Below are 16107 nucleotides of genomic sequence, written 5' to 3' on the forward strand. Positions count from 1 at the left end.
AAGGACTGGAAATCCCACCAGTGCACCCTAATTCCCGCCTTTCCTCCTTCCATCTTGTTTCCTGCTCTCACTCTGCTTCTGGGGTCACCTTAGAAATAAATACAGCACCTGCTTCCCGGCAACCCAAGTTAAGGGGTGTCTCACAGGTCCAACCAAAAAGCCAGGGCTTTCAAAATGCCAGCGAGATTTCTCTACCTCGACCGTGCAAACCATGCACTACTCTCTGCCTCGTGGGTCAGAGCAGGATACGCCCTCCACCCTCCAAACTCAGCCTCACAAGCTGCCAGCCAGCGAGGTCTCAGGACAGAGCCTCCCTCACACTGAGCATTTTCCTAACTAGTATTTCACGGTAATTTGGAGGAGGAGCAGTGACTTCTCTATTCTTCCTCCTGAAAATCCCTCTTCTGACAAATCGCTCGCTGCCTTTGACTAAAATTGTCTTCCAGGTTCCATGACAGCAGTTAATGGAGCAAGGATTACACTGAACTAAAAATGACTGGGGACCTGGGATTTAGCTCAGCGGCCTAAGCGCCTGTCTGGAAAGCGCAAGGTTGTGAGTTAAATCCCTGGCACCAAATAAATAAAATGAAATATAAAAACGACTGAGAAGTTTCTTCAAATTCCAAAAGCTTTGCCTTAAGCTGAAACGATTTCCCTGATAAACAGGCCTCCCCTTGTTGCCCTTCTTGCTACCCTTTTTGTAGTTTTATTTTGTTACTGTATGTTTGTAATTCACGCATGGTCCTAACATCATCTTGGGGAGTGGTTACATGTTAGAAACAAAATATCTGCTTGGAAAGCCAGGGGATCCATTAAGATTGAGCGCTTTTCCTACAATTTGCAATAGTTTGCTAAGTTTACCTTTTCTGTAGATGCCAGCAGTGGCCCCTCCTGCAGGGCCACCCTCCTCTTTCATGGGCTCCGCTCTGCGCCCCCCATCGCACTCCACCCTCATCACCTGCCCGAGGCTCGCCCCTTGGGCTCCACCAGAGCCGAGTCCAGCCCGGCCCGGGACTTCCTGCCCAGCTGTCCGGGGGTCCCCGCCTAATGCCCTCCAGAGCCCCGCAGCCTTCGCAGGTGTCCTCGGTGGGGTCAGGAGAGGCCCCAGGCCCGACCCACCCCGGGAGCCGCGGGGCTCGGAGGCAACCCGGGTCTGCACGCCGAGCACTCCTGGCAGCAGGCTGGCGCCCCTTGTTTCTGGGAGGGCCTTCACGGACGCCCTGCTCCTTGCTCCCTGCGGGGGAAACTGAGGCTCGGGACGCGGCCAGCTCTGCTCAGCCCGTCCGGCCCTGTCCCCGCCCGCGGCCTGCGACCTTGGCCAGCAGCGCCACGCAGGCGGGACCTGGGGGGCGGAGGGGCGGAGGGGGCGGCGCTGCTCCTCCCCGGGGCGGGTCTGGCCTCGGCCCGGCTCCGGGCTCCGGCGCGACGGCGCTGCTGGCCAGGTCGGCGGCGGAGCGGAGCGGAGCAGACACAGCGCGCGGCGGTGAGTGCGGCGAGCCTGGGCGCGCGGGGTCCCGGCTCCCGGGGCGGGTCCAGCGTCCGGCCCGCGCCCCTGCCCGCGCGGGCCCGGCGGCCCCCCGGTCCTTTCCAAGTCGCACAGGTGCGCGCCGCCCGCGGTCAGGCGCGGGACCCGAGAACTTCGTGCGCCTCGTGCGCCCCGACTGCGGGACCCGGCTTGGCCGCGGGGGCGGGGAGGAGCCGGCCCGGGGCCCGCGCAGGCTTCCTGGTCCCGGTTCCTGGTCCCGGCCTCGCCGCGGAGCCCGTCGATCGCTTTCCAACCGTGGAGGCGCACGGCGCCTCTCCTGCAAACTGACCTTGTTTACAGTAAATAGCGGGGCCCGGGCAGCCCCGAAGGTCAAGGGCACGGTGCGGGGCGTCGCGCGGGAGAGCCGGTGCCTCGATTCGTGTTTGCGAAAGGAGGAGATCAGGACCCGAGTGCGGGAGGAGCTCCGCGCCCCGTGGTGAGGAATTTCCCATCTGGAGGCGCATGTGTTCAGATGTGCGTAGTGAGGTAAAGTCCTCTTGTTGGTGAGGTCGAGCCCCGCAGATGGATCAGCGCGCGGTTCGTCATAGAATAAGCCGAGCTGGAGCGCTGGGCCCTGGGAGCGCGGCCGCTGCCACCCGCCGGGTGACACGAGGGGAAGGAGCGCGCTGTGCGTGTGCACGCCTGCGTGTGGTCATCTGTCTCTTCGACAGTGCTTTTGGCGTCTCTGTTATTGACATGAAGTCTTTGGGAGCTCAGGGATCCGCTGCAGGCCTCCGAGGGAGGCTGGTGCTTGTGTGGATTCTCACCTGTATGAGGCCCCGCATCTGAAGGCTATTTATTAACCCCCACCCCCGCCGTTTCCTGTGTTTCTCTTAGCAGTGGAAGTGACATCTTTTCCACAGTTCCCTCCCCAGCTGGAGGAAAGTTTATGTGCGTTTTTAGCTCCTAACATTTATTTTGAAAAAAACTCCACAGCTCAGCGTGTTGGTCTTTCCCCTCTGCCTCCCTCAGTACCAGGACCTCTTGTATACTGAGTCTGGGATGCCTGACCACGTGGGGATCCCCTTAACTAACTGTTTGCGCACCCACTTGGGGGTCCTGTGGCCTCCAGGGATCTCCTGATCTGAACCTTCACCCTTTGGGGAAAAGACCATATGGAAAGTATTTTCCTGTTATTAATTTTTTTGTTGGTGTTTTGTTTTATGCACGAGCCAACAAAATGAAGCATGCTTTTCAATGTTTTGTGAATCTTGTCTCAGTTTGGGTGAAAATATTTATTCGAGGGTGCCCTTGGTATCTGACAAGTGCCCCTGCTCAGGGGTATGTGGAACCCCTCCTTGCCAAAGTGCGTGGGAATGTGGACCTATGCACTGAAACTTTTCTCACTTGGGGTTGAAGTACTCTAAACCTATTAGAGTCAAGTATTGTGGTGCACACCTGTGATCCCAGTACTCAGGAGGCTGAGGCAGGAGGATCCCTGTGAGTGTGAGGTCAGCCTGAATTGCATAGTGAGACTGTCTCAAAGAAACAAAAACAAAATAAAAAAGTGATTAGAAGAAAGTAAGTAAACAAAAATATGAAGAAAGAGTCGGCATAGGGGCTTCTTAACACGTTCCCCCTGCCAGCTTAAACCACCAATGGTACCTGCATGACTGTCCTTCTGAGTGGCAGGGGACAGCCCTGTTGGGGGTTGCAAGCCACTGGAGGGGACAGTCTTTCAGGTATGGCTTGTCCTGAATGTGCTAATTTTGGGGATGGGTGTGCAGTACCCAGAAGAGGCCACTGGTTTGTGTTAAGGATTTGTGTTCAGCTTAGATTGCCCTGTTGTTGGCTCCTTCTTTTTTGGGGTGTGGGGGTGCAGATTGTCTTCAGGTCAGCTAACTGGTACTGATAGGGTGAGATATGGTTAATGGTTAGTTCTTTCCCGAGTCTCATTTATCTAAGAGATGTCACTGACCTTTTGAAAAAGTCCAGCTAGTCTGTGCCTCTCCTCTCTGTGCCCACTCCGGTGTCAAAGGGCAGGGAACCGGCCGAGGGGCTGGCATCAGAGAGAAAAGCAAAGTTCAAGGAGAACTGGAAGTTGGGTGAATTTCCCTGAATGACAAAGCACTTACTTTATCCTGGCACCTGATCCTGCTGTTACCCTAAAACAAGTTACGATGTAAAAACTCTTGAAAGAAAAAGAATGAGGGAGCCATGTTGGGGTTGCCCCAGAGCCAAGCGGCTTTACCTGGGGACCCTTGCTGGCCTTTTAGGCAGACCTGACTGGGACCCATGACAGCCAAGCTGGCTTGTTTGAGTGGTCTGAGAGCCGCCAGGAGATGGGTGTAGCTCAGTTCTGGGGCATCTGAGTGGTCAGGGAGGTGTGGCCTTGGGGTATGTGTTGGTCCCTGGGCCTGCCTTCTCCAGCGCTGTCCCCCTGCTCTGCTTACTGGTCACTCAGCAGCTTTAGTCCACCAGGCCCTTCCACTATGGTGATTCTGCCTGGGGACCAGCAGAACATGCACTGAATCCTTGAAAATCACGAGTCAGATCGAACCTCTTTTCCTGTAAACATTGTGTCCCAGCCGTGGAAAAGATGGATCCCATCTTCCTGATGCACAGCCCACACCCTTGGGAGACAGTGCCGCTTCTGAGGTTCACACGAGGAAGTCCTGTTGTTTCGTTTCTTTCTTCCCTGTGCGCACGCTGCCTGCTGAGTCCCTGGTCAGAAGCCAGGCTTCCTACCTGGAAGAGCCTGAGGAGGGTGGGGCTCGTACCAGGGTCGCAGTAAGTTGGGATCTCAAGATGGGCAGACTCACCAAGTGCTATGGGCTCCTCCAGCCTGATAACTTCCTCTCCCACTCCCTGGCTAGCGCAGGGTTCGAGCTAGAGTTGTTTCATTGAGTCCCTGCACTAAGTGCAAAATGCCCGATGCTGAGAATTCTTCCAGCTGAGCACAGGGCAGAGCAGGTGCCCTGCTGCTGAGGGGAGAAGAGGTGAGAGGGGAGGCGGGTTCCCCGGGTGCAGTTTGATCTGGGAGTCTGGTGGGAGGGGTCCTTATGGCCTGGGAGCTGGGAGTGTGGCTGGGCCTGTGAGGGCCTGGCCTGGCCATGTCTGCAGTGGTCGGCTGATCCCAAGCTTTGTAAGTGCGGCCGCCTCTGCGGAGCAGTTCAGTTCGTGTCCGTGATCCCAGCCCACGGTGCACACTCATCCTTTGCCACACCGCTGCTGCGTGAGCTCGGGTGTCCTTGGCAGACGGACAGCTGGGCTTCACCCTAGCTTCACCCCTGGAGAAGTGTTTCTGGGTGGCTGACCCTGCTGGCACTTCGCCCCTGGCTGTCTGCACTGCTTTCCAAGTGCAGGTAGCTCAGCGCTTTTTGTGCTCTGAACCCTCACGTCTCTGAGGTGCAGTGGCCTTCTTTTACAGACTGGGAAACTGAGGCCCAAAGAGGCCCCAGATCCGAAGAGGTTGGAGAGTGCCTGGGTCTGTCTGATTCCGAGGCAAAGTGTTCTACACTCATTAAGAAACTGTGTTTTCTGCTGGTTATAGTGGCGCCTGCCTGCAATCCCAGCACTCTGGAGGCTGAAGCAGGAGGATCACTGTGAGTTTCAGGCCAGCATGTACTCCAGCATGGACTCCAGATAGGACCCCCTGTCACAAACAAACAACCCCTAAAATAAAAGAAATTGTGTTTCCAGTGCCTTTCTCCCATCACACCGTAATTTTTTAGGTCCAGATTTATTGTTTTACTGTACTAGAAGAGGTAGACACTAAAGACCATGGTAACCTTGTGACTCACAGAGAAGTTTTATGAAATCCTACTTTTCTGTGGGTTTTACAAGAGAGGGCAGGGTAGGCTTCTTAGCAAGGCTACGAGCAGATCCCAAATTCCCAAATTACTCTTTATCTCCATGTTTCTTCACATTGTACAAACCTCTGGGTTCTGGAAATAATTGGCTTTTGCATAAGAGATTAAAAACCATATTCAGGATGAGTGTGTTGGCACAGGTCTGTAATCCCAGCTCAGGAGGCTGAGGCAGGGGGATTGCCTGGAGTTTGAGACTAACCTGGGCTACACAGTGAGCTCAAGGGCAGGCTGAACTGTGTAGTGAGACCTTGTCTCAAAAATTAAAAACAGGCTGGGGATTTAGCTTAGTGGCATAAGTGCCTGCCTGGCAAGCATGAAGTCATGAGTTTCATCCCCCTGTACCAAAAACAACAAACAAACAAACACAACACAAACTCTGCGCCCAGCTTTCTGGAGTCAGTGAATCTATGCATGCAGTTCTTGGACACGTGGTACTGGGAACAAAATGGAAACAGCTGCAGTGTAATTACCACCATGCCTCACATCAAGGGCGGCCAGGGCGTCCAGGTCCAGCTGTGCCATCATCAGCGAAGGTGAATTTGGTACAGGTTGGGGAGCAGTGGACATCTCGACTGGAGGTCAGCTCTAGGGAACACAGGCAGTCTGGGCGAGGGTCACTGTGGAGGTGGAGAGTCCGGGAATAGCACCGGGGCTGGGCCAGCAACCTCTGTGTCTCGGCAGGGTCACTCCCACTGCCCTCATTGAAGGGCTTTGCTTTGGGGTCTGCAGACTGTGAGGCTCCCCATTGGTAAGAATCAGTCACTGTTACTTGGCTCTGTGCCAGAAGATTGAGGCAGGAGAGTTTGATCTTCCAGTGTGGGTGACTCCCCTGGGTTTCTGTCCTGTGTTTTGCTGCATGTGATCAGGGCCTTACCCTGCTAGGTGTGGTCTGGCCAGTCTGCCGGAGCTCTGTCTGCACACACACCTGGCCTCCCATTGGCAGGGCAGCCCTGGAGTCAGGCACATTCCTATTGGGCCCCTCCAACTTGACTGCAAAGAGAAAAGACGAGGCTAAGCTTTCAAGGTCATGAGGAGGCCCTAGTGTAGCTTATGAACTTACAAAATATGCCTTAGAACTTTGCTGTGGCTGTTCCAATGTGTTTGTTCAAAAACAAACACACAAAAAAAGATCGATTGTTCATCACTTCTGTCTGTGATGATTCCTCCGTGACTCCTCCAGGGTCCTGCAGTGGACTGGCCTCTCCCATGTCCCTAATCAGTATCCAGAACCCAGGAAGGTTGCTGAGGGTGGGTTTACAGGGAAAGCTTTGGGCTAGAGAGGGGCTGACAGGGGAAGAGATAGGAGATGGGAGGAGATCCAGGGGCAACGGAACTGCATAGTGCTCCTCAAACTGTGAGTTTTCTGCCTAAGGTAGAACCAGATCCGTGTCCCTGCTGTCCCAGGCCACTCAGAAACCGATGGCAGATTCTTTAACCCTGGCCCACCCAGACACGACCACTCCTTCCTGCTGTGGGAAGGCTGGAAGAAAGGGAGAGGGCTCCCCAGAGAGCTCCCAGGGCCTTCGCTGCAGCCACCCTCACAAGCCATCCTTGAAATTGATGGCTTCCCAGTGTGGAGGCCAGGGTTCAAGTCCTGGTCCTCAGCTCTGACCGCCACCTGGAGCCCACAGCTCTTGGGTTCCTCTTCCGTCCTGCTGCCTCCATCACAGCACCAGACACAGCTACCCCACGTGGGTGTGTGTCACCCCCAAGCCTAAGACAGAGCCACGCAGAGTGGGGGCTTCCTGACCTCACATGCCACATCACGTGGCAGAGACAGGCGCTCCGTAACCCTGTGTGGAAAGAGCCAGGAGAGGGGCAGGTGCTGGAAACCTGACCTCTGCTCCGGCTGCCTTTCCAGTACCCACAGCTCCTGCTCCTTGACAGAAAGCAGATGACAAATGCTGCAAAGGGTGGGGAGGTGATATTCAGGGAGACTTGATGGGAAATCCTGCCGAAAGCATGCTATTTCAACGTGTGTTTCCAGATCTCTTGGCCCATGGTGGCTTTTTACTTGTGTTTGCTTAAAGCATTTATTATTCCAAGGCATTGCCATACCCGGTGGTGGTTGTTCTGAGTCAAAGGGCCCCTCTAACTTCCAGGCGTTGGTGGCTGTGCTGTGTCTCAGCCTGCAGCTCTGGGGCTGAGCTCTAAACGCCGCTGAGTGTGCGGCCCAGCACCCTCTGTGGTGGCAGCACAGAAAGCCATTTCTGGTCTTGTGCAGACTGTGTCCATGAGGAATGGTTTGTCAAAGTCCGGACACCAAATCTGATTCCTCAGTCACAAGAAAAGAGTCTGTGTTCCGTGCACCTTCAGTAGAGATTCATTTAGGAAGTACTTTTGAGCTGCGCATGGTGAGTTTTAATCCTAGCTGCTCCGGAGGCTGAAGCAGGAGGATGGCAATGCATTCGAGGCAGTCTGAGCTCACTGTGATTTCAAGTCCAGCCTGAACCACACCGTGAGACCCTGTCCAGAGTGCATCAGGAGCTAAGTGACCACCTGTGTCTTCGTTTCCCCACCTGGAAAGTGAGGGTGACAGTGACAGCAACCCCACCTGAAGGGTTAAGCGGCCCCATGCCCTTCCTGTCCGTGCAGAAGAGCTGGGATTCCCCACCATGGACTGCACCAGGCTGCCCCTTCTCCCTGGGGCCCTCTGGCCACACCCTCCCTCAAGCTACACCCTGTCAGTCTTAATTCATCTCTGTCCTTCGGGGTCACCTTCCTTCCACTTTGCCATCCGGTGCTCCCAGTGACCCTTGAAGTAGACACTGGGAGGACGCTTTTGTGGAGGTTTCCCGGGGGCCCTGGTCTCCCTGAATTCCATTCCTGCTGGAGGACGGACCCAGAAATACACACCAGGCCCCTGAGCTGTCATGTATTCCCCTGTGACAGGTTTCAGAAAAACAAGTGTCCGGAAAACACCCACCAGGCCCCTTTCATCCTGGTTTAAAAGCTTTCCGGGTGAGAAGTAGCCCTCAATTAAGTCATTTAATAAAAACCTCCCTGTATTTTAAAGCGTGTGGGGGGTGTTTAGCTTTAACATCACTGCAGGCTGCTAAGTGAGGTGCTGTGGGGGGAGGGACCCTAACCCATGCCTTTAATAACACCCTGTGCTTTCGACTCCAGCAGGAGGCCGTCTGGGTCCAGGGCTCATCTTGAACCAAGCTGGCCACATTGAGGGGGTGGCCGTGGGGGAGGACACTGCTGACTGGGTCCCCTCCCTGCTGCCTTGTGGAGATGGGAGAGCAGTGGACAGGAGCTGGGCACGGTCCATGCCTCTACAGAGTGGGCTGGGAAGAGGTTGGGGCCAGGGAGGTGGGGTGAAGACTGTGGGCTGAGACTCTCACTGGGGGGACCCCAAAGACAGGTGACGCAGGCATGGGGAGAAATGGGGAGCTGAAGGCAGAATTTAAGCTACTCATGTGTGGTTGGAGGCTGCTCTGGGAAGCAGGGTGAGGAGGAAGACCCTAAGGAGTGGAACCCAGGGTCATGATGAGGACATGGTTGGCGTCTGGCAGTGAGAGGACCCCAGTGCCAGGTAGCTGCGTGTGACCTGTGTGAAGGGAGCTGTGGGAGGGGAAAACTCCAGCCATGAAGGAGGTCACTTAGAGAAACCACAGCATCTGCACCTGGTAGAGTCAGATCCAGGAAGGATCGAAGAAGGAACGAAGGTTTAAGTCAAGCCCCAAAGCCACCTTCTGAAGCGCATAACCCAGCCAAGCAGCTCCGGTCAGCAGGACAGTGGAGTCTGCTGGAAATGCGTCTTGCAAATAAAATAGAGTTGTCGTTTCCGACTTGGTCCACAAGTTCCTGAATCTGATTCATGGCAGAGGAATCAACCAGAGCGTGACGCTGTTCTTCATCCACGTCTTATTGATGTTCGTTGCTCCAAGTTCTGGAAAATGAAACTGAACAGGGGTTTTATAAGGGAGGTCAGAGGGCTGCGTGGAGTTCTGCCGTGTGCTGGCAGCCTGCGGGGTGCCTGCCCCCAGGGAGCTTTCCGGGCAGCCTACTTCTGATACCTTGAACTGATAAATCAGAAAATCGCTGCCTTAGTTATGTCACCATGCTAACAGGAAAACCCCACAGACCACACAGCTCGAGACGGACGTAGTGTTAGCAAGCCGCATGTGCCCCCTGGCCCCCCCTCCCCAGGAAGAGCTGCCGGGCGGAACGTTTTCAAGTGTCCTCCCCTTCCCTAGAGAAAAGCAGAGCGACGCAGCCTGGAAGCCTTTTTCACGGTGGAGGTGGGCACACCTGTTGTGTGCCGACATTCCACGTAGTTGTCTTGCTCGAGGGTTTTCTGTCTCGAGTTTGAGTTGGACCCTTGTAAATCAGAAAGAGGAATGGTGCCACTGTCATTTCTGCTGTATTGCTTTGCACTTTTATACCCTTGGGTTTTAGCATTTGGCAGTAGGAAGTGGCCAGTGGATGCCCACACCCAGACCACGGATGATGTGTGGTTGAGATCACTTCCTCTAGGAGAAAATGGAAAGCTTTCAGCTCTTACAATGGAAGGAAAGTGTAAAAATTTACTGGGCTTCCTCTGCTGCAGGTTTTTTTTTTTTTTTTTTTGTCTTTTTGAGACAGGGTCTCGCTATGCAGTTCAAGCTGGCCTTGGGCTCACTTTGTAGCCCAGGCTGGTCTCAAACTTGCAGTGATCCTCCTGCCTGAGCCTCCCAAGTGCTGGGATTATAGGCATGTACCACCACGCCTGGCTTGCTGTGGGTTGAAGAGACCATCTTTGAGTTTTGTCTATTTTGCTACTCAAATGTGCAGCAGAAAGTTTTCAGCAAGTTTGTTATTGTTGTTGTGTTTTTTGACACAGTCATACCCTGTAGTTAAGGTTGGTCTTGAGCTCATAGTGATCTTCCTGCTTCAGCCTCCTAAGTGCTAGTATTACAGGAGTAGGTCACACTCCTGGCTTTCTAGCACGTTTTTGAAACACAAAAGACAAAGATATCTTTTCAGTGTATAGCTTTCAGTGAAGGTGGGTCCTAAGAAATACCAGGGACAAGACTAACACTTCACATTTTGGGGGACATTGTGTTGGTTCCAAGAACCTGCAATCATTGGTACGTTGTGTGCTAGAGCTGACCCAATCTAAATTTCCAGTGCAAGAGGAGAGAGAGAGAGAGAGTGTGTGTGTGTGTATGTGTGTGTGTGTGCGCGCGTGCTTACAACCACATCTTAATGCTCACTTTACATAGTCGTTTTCTTTTTTGTTGTTTTTTGAGACAGGTTCTCTCTGTGTGTTCCAGGCCTGACTTGAACTTGCTGCGTAGCGTAGGCTGGCTTCCAACTTGTGATCCTCCTGCCTCAGCCTCTTGCATGCTGGGTTATAGGTGTGCACCACCACACCTGGCTCCCTTGGCACGTTGATAGTACACATTCTCCTCTGGTGTATGGAGTCTGTGTTATATCTTTGAATTTTGTGGCTAGGTTTTGTAGTTTTAGGTGAGTTCTGCACATGTCCCAGAAATAATTACATTAATCCCACTAACATTTCCTAACATGCCTGGCAGTATTTAACGTGCATTAACTTATTTTGTTCTCATAATAATCTGATTATTAGCCCATTTTATTGATGAAACTGAGGCATGGGGAGATTAACTTTCCCACAGTGATACAAATAGGAGAGGGTAGTGCTGTGTTCAGAGCCAGACAGTTCCCTTTCCTCAGCTGAAGCAGAAAGTCATGAGAAGTGAGTTGTCCCAAAACCTGTGGGTTAATCTTCTAAATTGGAGGCCTGTGGACAGGTTTGTAAAGCGGTGTGATACTTCTGTCTTATGACTGTTTTACTTTCCCAGTAATCAGATGCTTTCAGATTGTTTTTAGCTGAATGCCAACTATGGTGGTGCATGCCTGTAATCTCAGCACTCAGGAGGCTGAGGCAGGAGGATCCCTGCAAGTTGGAGGCCAGCCTGGGCTACTCAGTGAGTTAAAGATCAACTTGGACTGCATAGTGAGACCCTGTCTTAAAAAGCCAAAAGAGAACAGCAAAATCTCTTCTCTAGTTGTAGATCTAAAATACATTAAAGAACAGTAAATTTAGCTGGTCAGTGAGAAACACTTTTAATATCTTTCCTTAGGGAAGAAAGATGAGGTTTTTTAGCTCCCAAATGCCTCCTCAGTTCCAAATGAATTACTCCACCAGAATAAAATATCCTTTCTATCCCTACACAGTCACAGCCACCACTTTCGGAGGCTGAGGTCGCCCTCCCCTTCAGCTGAGATTAACCGTGACGTGGGACCCCTGTCGGTTTCCTCTCTGCAGAGTTGGGGGGTCAAGCTGGGGTGAGTCACCCCTTTCTACACGGCTGCCCAAGTTGCAGACTGCTTCTGGCTGGAGTCCGAGATAAGAAGGGGGCTGCAGAGGCGGGATCTTGAGGTCGTTAAGAGCTTAAGGGCTGGAGCAGTGCCTGGCACCGGCGGCGGGCACACCGAGGACATTGGCTGCCACAGCTGTGTACTTTGTGTACCGTGGCCCGCTGCGTGCTGGACGCGGCGTCCTTAAGCGCTTTCCGTGCCTAATTTAATTCATCTCACATCCTCGTGGAGCAGGTGATGTTTTTATCCTCTTCCTCAGGTGTAGAAATTGCCATTTAAAGAGGCTAAGAAATTTCCCTGCGGCCACGCACCTAGTGAGTGAGTGGGCGGCGCTAAGGAATAAATCCAGCTTTCTCCCTGGAAACCACCGCCCTTGAGCTGCAGGTCTCCTGCCTGTCCCCATCCCTTGGTCCTCAGTGGAGGAGGGACTGCTACTGCTGTCCTTTAGCACAGGTAGATTTGGGCCGTACAGTATTTGATCTTCAGAAAGCATCATGGCTTGTGTCTAGATTTTCTCCCCCAAACCTCCTGGTACTCAAAGGTTCTGGGCATGAGTGGCACCAGTTCATGCAGTGCAGCCTTTTCCTTTCTTCTTTCTTCCATCCCGTGCTTGTGAAATTCTCCCATGAGTTTGTGCGGAGCAGCAATCCGTTCTTTCTCATGGCCGAGTGTGTTGCTGTCTTTCTCTTCCGTCTGGTTGCCTCTCCTCTGCCTGTGGACGTCTGTTTGTTTGTGGTTCTTGGTTTTTACTCACAGTGTCGTGTCCTTGTGTATGCCTGGTGTGTGTGTGCCCCGTCTGAGCTGCCAGCTTTAAATCACATGATCCTGCGCTCTGCCACCAGCCCTTGGCATCCCTGCTGGATTCCCCTCCAGCTGGAGGAACTGCATGGCGCAGGCTCGGCCTCAGCTCTGCTGCCTCTGCTCAGCCCTGGTGGAGTCTGTTTAACCTCTTCTTAGTGAGAGCACAGAGGATGCTGGTGTGAAGAAGGGTGCAGAAGCCATGCGTTGCTGGTCTTAGGTGGATTCTGTGCCTAGAAACACTCAGAAGATTGGGCTGTCTGCCTCAGTTGGTGGTTCTCAGTTGGGTTCCCTAAAGTCTTTTAGGACGATGTCAGACTCTGGGACATGAGCTCTGTCTTTGGCTATGGCCGTATTTGGTTTTGTTTGTTTTCTGTTTTTAAGGTAATGTCTTGCTATGTAGTCCAGGCTGGCCTCAAACTCACTACTATCCTTCTGCCTCAGCCTCCCAAGTGCTGGGATTATGGTCTTGCACCCCCATGCCTGACCATGGCCATATTCTTGTGACTCCTTCTAGGAACACAGGGAAGGAGCTGTCATCACGGCTTGGAGTGTAGCTTCCTTGGGGGAAGAGTGAGAATCTGGCTGAAAGTCCTCACGCTGAAGGAGCCAGGGATCCACTGTGCTCTGTCCAGCAAGGAGGGAAGGGGCAGAGTTCTTCAGTGATGTGAAGGGGAGGAAGCTGTACCCTTATTCCCCACTCTGCTGTTTCTCTCCATCTGATATTTGTATTTCTGCTATTCAAAGGAGACGATTGAACATATCTTCCCTAGGTGAGGAAGAAAATGAGAGAATGCATTGCTGCCTTTTAAAAATACAAACCAGAATTCACAAAACTATCCAACCTAAAGAAAAATAATAGCTTAATTATACAGCACATTGGGCAATTAGATATTTCATCTTCCTGATTTTATTTCCCTGATTTCCAAAGCTTAAAGTACTAAGATTAAATATTGTGCTTTTAATATTTATTTATCCACCCGATATGGCTTGTGTCTAGATTTTCTCCCCAAAACCTCATGTCTTCATAGGTTCTGGGTATGAGTGGCACCAACCAATAGGCTTGAAGCCTGGATAAAATAAAAAGAGAAAGGAAGGCTGGCTGCTTGCTTCCTCCTGCCCACCTGCTGTGGACTGTTCCCCCGCTGCCACGCGCTTCTGTGTGCCGCTCTGCCTTAGAGCCAACTGACTGTGAACTGAAACCTCTTCAAACTGTGAGCTACAAGAAACCTTGTGGATATTGGGTATTTTGTCTCAACAATAAGAAATTAACTAAGACGCATCCTTAATCCCTCAAAAGGGTCTCCCTAAGTTGCACAGAGTAACCTCAAATTTCCATCCTCCTGCCTAAACCTCTCAGGGAGCTGGGATTGCAGGTCTGTGTCTCCATACCTGGTTTAACACTGAGCTTTCTAATTGGAAAATTAATATGGTTACGTTTCCCTGAATTACTAAAACATAGGCATGAAATAACATTTATGAATCTTATTTATTTCTTAGCGAAATCCTTAGTGGTCCTCACAATGGGAGCCTCCTTGTGCCTGCACTGCACAGATATGGTAATGTCTGTGCCTGTAATTCTCACAGCTGCGTTGGTGGTTCCCTCAGACAAATTGTCACTGACACTTTGTTTCCTTCTATGGTGGCTAACATTTCTGTTTTATTGCATCTACAGACAGTGCTCCACATCGAAAGAGTCTGTCACCTCAGATTCAACCAACCTTAGATCAAAACTAGCTAGACAGGATTGCACTGAACACAGACAGCTCTTCCCTCTCATGGAGCCTTGCACAGCTTTGCACAGTAGCGGTTTATGTCCCTTTATTGTGTTGGGTAAGATAAATAACCAGGGTGTGCCCCTGGGGAGGGGGTCCTGCATCCCGGCCCAGTGCCTCACTGCTGGGGGGGGGGGGAATTTGGCCTCTTTGCTTCTCCACCTGATAGTGGGCCCCGCCTTCCCTGGAGATTCCTTGTGGAAAGACTTTTATCCAGATGCTGAAAGCCTGGGCTGTGTGGCTGGGGTTTCCGGGTGACTGGGACCTGTGTTTGGCAGCCTGGGGTGATTTCCATCATAGGACTGGGTTATAAGTGTAGTTGGGCAAGGACCCAGTCATATCCTCTCCTCAACTTTAAAAAGAATGACATCACAGATTCATTTATTGATCTATTTTTGTCTTTTTGAGACAAAGTTTCCCTTTGCAGTTTAGGCTGGTCTTGAAATCACTTTGTAGCCCAGGCTGACCTCCAGCTTACTGCGATCCCCCTGTCTCAGTCTCCCGAGTGTTGGGATTATAGGCACATATGTCACCACACCTGGCTGATGTTTTTTTTTTTAAAATATTGAAATTTAGGCCTGAACACCAAACCATCAGTCAGAATTATTAAAAGTGAATTTCAGACGTGCATTTTTAAAAAAAACTCCACCATGATTCTGGTGGAGTTGCAGGTTTAGAGTCCCCAAGAAATTTCCTTACCACCTTTAATGTTTCATGAAACAAACTGAATTCACAGGTGGAAGATCAATCTGACAGCACTTGTTCAAAATATCTTTGACCCAATGTAAGTTTTCTTTTGTCCCTGAAGAGCAGTGTTGCTTGGGCTTCCATGCCTACATCCCTGTTCTTTTCCCACTGCTGTCTCTCAAGCTTAGCGCAGCCCCAGGACGACTTCTCCTCAGATTCTCCACCGCACTCGGCCCTGTGTCTGCTGTCCCCTCTCAACAGCCACAGGCTGGTTATTTGAGGTGTGCGGTGTGTTTCTGGGGTCCCCTTCACTGGCTGAGGCACAGCAACTTCTGCTCCCTTCCTTCGTGAAAGGCAGATGTTACGTGTGGTCTTTGAGAAATCTCTGTGGAGCAACTTGTATGGTCGGTGACCCTTTGTGCTTGTCCTGTGTCCTCTGTAAAGGACGTGTATGTGAGGGCGAAGCCCAGCAGCCGTCTTGGATGGTGAGGCTGAGGTGGAGATGGAAGCCAGGCTGGAATGAGTGGAGCCCGTAGAGGAACCAAGCCTGGGTCCCTGAAGACGGTGGAGCTGTGACACTCACTCTGGGCCACGTCTGTTTCTTTCTCACTGTGAAACCAAAGTCACTGGGTTTTCCTGGCTCATGCACCTTGGTGTTGATTGGTTTCGCAGGCTTTCCGTGCTGCCTTGAGGGTCAGGATTACTGGCTGGTGTTTAGCAAGTTAAACACCATGCAGCACTGGTGACCAGTTCACAGGCTTCCGCTGCCCTGATGTCTCCCGTTTCTTCCTTGAGTCCATTTCAGATGAGGATCTAAGAGGAGGACGCTTTTCTGACCCCCGCCCCAGGCCGGTCTTGGCCATGCCAGCCTGCAGGACTCACGCTGAGCTCCTCAGCCCTGCGGCCTCTGGGGCTGGGCTGGCTTCCCGGAAGCCTTTCGGCCAGAGCTCTCCTCTGAAGAAAATATTGTTATTGCAGGCTCAGGAATGCGCCGCCAGTGCTTTCTCCTTTAACCCTGTGTTGCTTTGGAAGGAATAAAGCTGCAGGTTTAAAAACAAAACCCAAAGCCAAGGCGGGGAGGTGGCCGCACCCTTGGCCTGTGCTCTGCACCCTGACTGCCCAGGCAGAGGTTGGGCCGCCACCATCCGTGGGAAAAGCGAATTCTGCGGCAGACCTCCGT

The 16107-nt window shown here is 52.3% G+C and overlaps 1 protein-coding gene across 1 annotated transcript in view; it reads left to right on the plus strand.

Moving 5' to 3' along the window:
• The first annotated feature begins 1362 nt into the window (after window positions 1-1362).
• The window catches only part of Cgnl1 (cingulin like 1), a 110151-nt gene continuing 95406 nt past the window's right edge, over window positions 1363-16107 (plus strand). Inside the window, exon 1 of the mRNA XM_063254277.1 lies at window positions 1363-1483. The gene's annotated coding sequence lies outside the window, so the exon portion shown is untranslated. The remainder of the gene's footprint in view (window positions 1484-16107) is intronic.

This window comes from Cavia porcellus, unplaced genomic scaffold (assembly GCF_034190915.1).
Source record: "Cavia porcellus strain 051 isolate PalLab524CR breed Dunkin Hartley unplaced genomic scaffold, mCavPor4.1 scaffold_8, whole genome shotgun sequence".
NCBI lineage: Eukaryota > Metazoa > Chordata > Mammalia > Rodentia > Caviidae > Cavia > Cavia porcellus.